The 7,285-nt window shown below is 39.3% G+C and overlaps 1 long non-coding RNA gene across 1 annotated transcript in view; it reads right to left on the bottom strand.

Annotated features, from left to right (window-relative positions):
* Positions 1–3,599: 3,599 nt before the first annotated feature.
* LOC137484716 (uncharacterized) overlaps positions 3,600–7,285 on the bottom strand; it is a 64,796-nt gene continuing 61,110 nt past the window's right edge. Inside the window, exon 3 of the long non-coding RNA XR_011005003.1 lies at positions 3,600–3,713. This is a non-coding gene — a long non-coding RNA (uncharacterized lncRNA). The remainder of the gene's footprint in view (positions 3,714–7,285) is intronic.

The following is a 7,285-nucleotide window of genomic DNA, read 5'->3' as shown; positions in this document are numbered from 1 at the left end:
TACACTGATAAATATTTCTATCAATTGCAGATGTGATTTTTGCATAAGTAACTGAAATTCTACTACCATGGTTTAATACAATATTAGACATTAGAGCAACTTGTAGAAGCAGTTATAAAGCCTATGCATGTATTTGTTTATTGAGTTACATTAAAAATGCTCTAAAGGGATTGCTTGAGCAGAAAAAAGGACATTAAAGCTGTTAGTTTTACTGTCAGATTTTTAGCTGTCCTCACTGTGGGTAAAGTGCTATCACAGTCACCCCAATTTGTCTGTAAACTGCAATTCCTTTTTATTCTGCCAAAGAAGGGATGAGCACATCTGTGTGCAGTGGGACTGACAAGGCAACTCCCCCAGCTGCAGGGGAAGGGCTGTGCTTCAGGTTACATTGAAATATAAATCTTCAAACTAGAAACATATCTTGGATACCTTCATGCATTCTGTGTTTTTTTCCTCATTGAAATTGGGATTTAATTTGAGGAATACAAGGTTACATGAGCAAGGTTACATTCTCAAATCATTTGGAGTATTTAAATAAGAAACGAGCAGACTCAAACTTCCAGCTCAGGCTTCACCTTCCTTTCCAAATTCAGTCACAGAAATGAGTTGTCTGAATAATTAATTGTAAGGTGAACCTTATTATTGCTACTGTTGTGTTTTTTCCCCCTCCATTTTCCAGACTAATAAAAAGCATAGTGGAAAATTTAAAATTTCCACTATATTTTCTACTTCTGCCTCTCTTATGAGGCACTTGAATGGTTGGTGGGAAAAGCAGCGGGGAAATATATAACCTTGAGGTTAATAAAATAAATATTGATGAATAATTTGTTTGAATTTGATTTGTTTTAATTTGTTTGAATGAAAATTCATTCTCTGTATAAAATTGGAAAACATTTCAATTTTTAGTTATGATACTTAGGAACAGAAAATGCTTTCAAATTAACTTGGGGAAGTAACATATGGGCCACTTTGTGTCCCATCACACACAGAATTTATGTATATTAGAAACCCACTTGGGTACTGTTGCAGTCAGTGGAGAGGCAAGTGCACCTTTTGGTGGCCACAGAACAGGAAGATCCTTCTTGTTACTCAGTTCTCCACAGTTAATATTGTTCAAAGGGGACTGTGAGAGAGATGATGGCCACAGAACTCTGCTGGGAATCACCCAGGTATTGACTGAGCCTCAAGAGTGGCACAGCAGTGTTTGTGCCAAAGCTTAGTGCAGGGTTTCAGAAGTACTGCAGGAGCAGAAGCCCAACGCTTGAGCTTCCCTTCTGGATCTCACCTTTTTAATCTCATACTTTAGCAAATTATAGAGTTCGTGTCTATTAAGTTTTTATTAGTTCTATAACACATATTAATCCAGAAACAATGAATTACAGGCTCAATACTTATTATCCATGTAGACGGGTTATTTGTAACTCAGTGGTTGGCATTATAGTATAATCATTAATTTCCTTTGCTTTTCTCTTCCCAAAAGGAAGTCTTTACAGCTAGCAAGGAAGAACTGTTTTCAGAACATCACTTGGTAATACTTTTAATTTCCTTTGCATATTTTAATGCAATCAGCACATCTTACATCTGTGTAGCAATCAAATTACAAAGTCAACATAATCCAGTGAAAAGCTGAAGAGCCAAATAATCAAATTCAGATTAATATTAATTGCTGTAGCTTCTGCACCTGGTTTTAAAAAACAAAAACAAGAAAAGCACCACATATAACTTCCTCTATTTAATTGCAATGTTTTAAGTAAAAAAAATCACAAGCAACAAAACCAAATCAGAAAAATAACCATGACCCCTCTCTCCACAGGATCCAAACCCAAAACTTTGGATGATGTATTTTTTTTCCCTGTATCAAGAACAGGTCTTGTCAATATACAGGTTTACATACATATATCTCAGACATCCCAGTGAAGCTATTTATCATTTTTCCTTTCCTAGCAACTTTTATTAACTAATTGTCAGTCTTTAAGATGGAAATATTATCCTTATTTGACACAGCCATGGATTATTATTGAACATTTGCAGTTCTAGTTCTGGAACTAAATGAGGATTGCTTGATAAAGCAGGCCCCAGAGCCAACAGTGTTCACTTGTTCACACAACCAACAGTGAATACAGAAAGCCCAGCTAATAAAAAATAAATTACCATTTCCAGTTCTCCTCTCCAGAGGTGTCTTTACCCTTCCATTGGAGAGCAGCTGCGCACACAATTAATTCAACACTGATCCTTGTGGGTCCCTTCCAACTCAGAAAATTCTGTGATTTTGTGAAGTAAAATGTGAGGGGTGGGATCTCCAGCACAGAGAGAAATGAGCTCTTGGGGATAGGGGCAGAGGCCTAGTGATGCAGATTTAATAGCTACAAATGGAGAAAAATCACTACTCTGCTAGCAACTCATGCATTTTAGTTTCCTGCCCTCATTCATACAGCCTCTTTGGCTGCATCACATGCCTGATGAGGTGTGTGTGCTGTTACACACAATGGGAGCCAAGTTTCCCAGTAAGGAAGTTTCACAGGAAAAAGGTGCAAATGGGAAGATGGAGAAATGTAACTTTTCTGCAAACAGTAGTTAAAAGAAAAAAATATTCCTGTTTGGACTACAACCATGGAGCTGGTTCTGCAGGTTTGCAGCCTAAGCACAAACTGGACTCTTTCTCCCACTCCGACTTGCCTGTCCTTCACCCAAAGCACAAAACCAAACATCATTGTTTTGTACATTTGGCCAAAAGTTTAATACCTAAGGCAGTTGGAACTTAAATATTGTGCCAAGATTTAACAGTGGTCCATGCTGCTAAGGAGTTTAGTTTTCACTGTTACATAAGTTCCTTACAGAACTAGGAGACAGCAACTGCAGTTAAAGCATAATTTGATAGAAAATGCTTCTTACACAGACAGAATGTGAGATGTAGGATCAGGACTTTGCTTCTTTAACAAGAGCTTCCACTAGTTATTTAGGGCTCCCTTTGAACTGAAGGAAATGGCTGCAGGTATAATTACATCCTCTTTCATTTAATTACCATTGGAATTCAGAGAAGATGATAGCAAGTAATTGAGAAGTTATCAATTACTACATTAACACACTTGTGACCAGTAAGATCCCACAGATAACACTTAATTTGGAGAGTTAGGTTTCAACAGTTATTCAGTCATAAAGAAGTATTTAAAATTGCTGAAATATGTACTTCTTGTACCAGTGGGATTCATAACAATAACCTGAAAGTGTTAAAGTGCAAAATTAATTTGTAGATTGAATTTCAAAATCAGGCAGAACTGTCGATGGTCAAGTGGTAAAATAGATGCATTTGCTCCCTTGCCATTACAGGTTAACCTTCTCAATTACATACAGAGCACAAAAAGCAAGAGAACTACAAACATTCCAGTGCTCCTTTCTTTCAAATAGCTTTAAAAGTGAGGAGAAAGCTTCCTGATCAAAGCAGAAGGATTTGAGGTTGTGTTTTCAATGATAAGACTTGACTCTTGACATTGCCACTTAAGTTTGAGTACAAGCATATCCAGTATAAGAGAGAAATGAGTTTGTGGCTGTGAAAACTTGAAACTAACTGAACCCAAATTTGCAGAGAAAATTCAAACTTACTTCCAGTTGACAGCACTGTGAGTGCCAGCCAGTGTTGCACTTTCTAAGACACAGGACTTTTCTCTTTTTGCTTGAGGGCCTTCCAAATCACCTCACTCCTTTCCATGATGGGGCTGTGGGTGAGAAGGGAATATGGGAGTTTCATATCCTTCCTGATGAGGTTGTTTCAGTTCTACAACAATTTTCATCTGGACAGAAATAAGAAGTGTAAGGAATAGGGATGCCAGGTCCTGATCCATGCAAGGAAATTCATAAGTGCATCTTATATGTATTAGTAGTATTAAGACAGACTTTATATAATGACAGAAGGTCTTTGAAAATAGCATAAAAAAATTAAAAGTTCTTGCTACAAAGTGTGTGTCAAATGTCAAGTTATTAACGAGCATGCATGAAATACATCTTTAAAGAGCTATGCAACCTGAAGGTAGAAACGTCTTCCATGAAAGGTTATCAGCTCTCAGATTCAGTCACAGCTTAGTTCAGATTCTCAACATCACGTCTATGTGTTTAAGCACCAAATACATTCCTCAGATCTCAGCCTTCTGTAGACCACTGCACTGTGAGAAGTCTCTCAATTCCTGCATTTACAGAACAAGACAGACAGGTAGTAGCACCATTACTCACAGGTGTACTGTAGTGCCTGCAGGACTGCAGATAGCCACCGAGTTAGATACACAGCTGTCAGTAAGGCCTTCTGTAAAACTGTATGAACAAAATTTTATTCTTAATATTTACTATCATTATTACTGGAAATTATTATTGCAAAAAATACTGGTTCCCATAAGACTGAGGCCCTGGGTGTTTGGTAAAACCAGCACTAACAATGACAGCGATTATCTGACATATGTGAATGAAACACAAGTTATATGGTAAATTCAGGGGTGACCCTGACAAAAGCACACAGGACAAAGAGGTTGCCTTGCACATTGCTGGTCTGACCCTTGCATTCCTGACTCAGCCTTCTCCCTTATCAATGTGGGTTATCAACTGCTCTCTGGGTCTGGTCAGGGCTGCTGGACGGGCTCTGCTCCTCTTGTCCGGGTACTGTGTGAGAGCATCCCTGTTTGGTGAGGGCACTGCCCTGCTGTCACCTCCATCCCAGCTCATCTTCTTTTGTGGAGCAGTCTAGTCTTGCTGCTCCCTCATGAAAAAAGATATCAAACACCTGATCTTGCTGCCTGTGAATGTGTAAATCAATTATTACAAATGTAATTGTGCCTGCATAAGCAGTTGGCACTTTCTCCTGGGCATATGAAACTCAAAGGAACCACATGTAAGGGCAGAATCCTTTGCACTGTGACATCCTCCCTGGTTAGACTGCTAATAAAATGAATTTTTAAATAATCTTTCTGACTGGCCTGAAGTGTTGAAGTAGAAGGACAATAGTTCCTATCCCTTACATAATACTTTTCATTTTCAAGCTATTTAATAACTTTAACAACTGAAACTACTTCTTCAGGTACTCTTGTAACAATCAATCCTTTATACATCTATTGTGTCTGACACCTGATATTCTCAAAGTATTTAATATATTTAATGGAAAAGCCTCATGCAGTTTCTGCGTATGAAGCCTTACAGGACCAACTGAGTTTTAGAGCACAAACAACTTTAGAAAAAATCAGCAGTGTCTCCCTTGCATAACAAAGGGAAATAAGGGTGATCTTCACGAATCTTTATTGAAATATGAAACTTTACAACTTTCAGGAGTTGAATCTTATGGCTTTTTTTTTTTTTTTTTTTTGCAAGAGGACAACAGGCTTCCCATTGACCCTTACAGCCTTGCCTGTGAGGCACTAATTTGTCCCCTAATGTGGGTCAGACACACTATTCCTGTCCTTATCGATGAGGTCTCAAAGGACTGTGAAGATGAAGAGCCTCTGTGCCACAGGACATTATGAAAAATCCCCATATTCTCTCTTTCCATGATTTTTCCACCAACATGTTATTGGGAAGGTTTCTTTAGCTCCTCCAATTTTCCCCAATATTAAAAATAATACAATGAATGTAGAGTTCTGGCATGTTGATCACCTTTGATCCATACCAGTTTAAGAAAATTTTAAATTAAATATACTGTATTACATACACTTCCAGATTCAAAGTGGCAAAATATAACTGTGGTAAAAATTTTGCAAGGAATAGAATCAAAGATAGAGCACACAGGAAATCTCTCAAGCTGAAGACACAGCTGGCGATGTGAAAACTGGAGTAGTGCCAGAAGTCCACCCTTCTCCTAGAAAACAATAAAACACTTGGAGTGAGACATAATAGACCAAGCCCCAAACTACTGACTCTTCTAGGAGATTCTGTGCACCATGGTGATGCATCAGAGCCCCTGCTGATAATGTGGCAAGCCACACAGATTGTTTTGCTTGTGCAACCCAATGTTAAACCCTATCAACAAAAGGCTATAAACCCCTCTTCCATGCAGTTGAATGTTTTAGAGCACTTCCCAGGCTTGATGCGTTGCTGAGATGGTACAACATGCCTCATTGCACTGTGACACTGCGTCAGCAGCACAGATTGCCACCAGCTTTCTCTCTCACTTCCCAAGTACAGGACTGCAGCTCAGTGTCACTGTTTTGTTTCAGGAAATTGAGAAAGAACAGAAAAGGAAAGCAAGTTCACCAGGTGCATTGGAAGGGATGGTTTCTTTCCTCTCTAGTATGCACAATAAAATTATTTCATTTTTTACGCAGGTGTCAACAAGTTCGTCTCAACATGCCAGCTATCAGAAACAAGTGTGTAACACAGCTGCTGGTTCAGCCTTCACACAGGGCAAAAAAGCAGGGAAGGAGCAGTGCATGACATTCAGTGCATTGCTAGGAGGAGAAGAATCAGGCCTATACTTCACTTATATCCAGTTACATTAATCTGCCTAATGTCAGACTGTTCTCAGGTCCACTAAAATGCACAGGTGAGAAAGGACACAGACAACCTTTAGACCTCAAACTTTGGCTCATAGCTTTGAGTTTTGTGATATTCTTGCATAAACCTACCTGCCTGGGAGCCTGCAGAGCTGTAATCATTTCACAGGGGCTGGGAAGCAGCTAGAAGTTTCTCTCTTACTGCTCCATCTTGTTTAGACAGATTGGCGGCAGAGGGGACACCAAGGGTGGCACCAGGAAGACTTGTGAGATGCTGCAAGACTTGTGGCAGCAGGGACCTCCCTTCTGCTTAGGTCTGAGCACAGGGAGATGTGACATTTTTGGGAGCACTGATTAAGGAAGGCAGTCATTACGAGCATGTGAATAATCAGTTTAACTGCATTTTAAATAAGGCACAGGAAGAAAATTAAATTATAATTACACTAGTAAGTTGATAGCACTACCACAAGCCCTTGTTCTTTGAGGAGCCAGTTAGCAAAGCTTGAGGGAGGGTGAATTTTAATGATTTTAACTTTCTCATCTTATACTCAAGCATCCTGCTGAGTAAGGCTTTGAATCAACAATTCCTCTGGTTGACTAACTGGGATGTGATCCAGCCACAGAATCGAACGAGCTTTTAATGGCCTAACGTCTGAGAAATTAATTCCTCTGATGTCCAGCCTCACAACTGGCCATGACTGCTTGCTGGGCACAAAAAGACCTCCAGTGTTGGCAGAGCCTCCCTGAGTACTTAACAGAGAAGACAAGCAGGTGCACACAGGTTGTTGGAGATTCAGTCATCAAAGTCTATTCATGTTAGC

Source organism: Anomalospiza imberbis, chromosome 1 (assembly GCF_031753505.1).
Source record: "Anomalospiza imberbis isolate Cuckoo-Finch-1a 21T00152 chromosome 1, ASM3175350v1, whole genome shotgun sequence".
NCBI lineage: Eukaryota > Metazoa > Chordata > Aves > Passeriformes > Viduidae > Anomalospiza > Anomalospiza imberbis.
The sequence above is the reverse complement of the archived record's forward strand: the minus strand, read 5'-3'. Positions and strand labels throughout refer to the sequence as shown.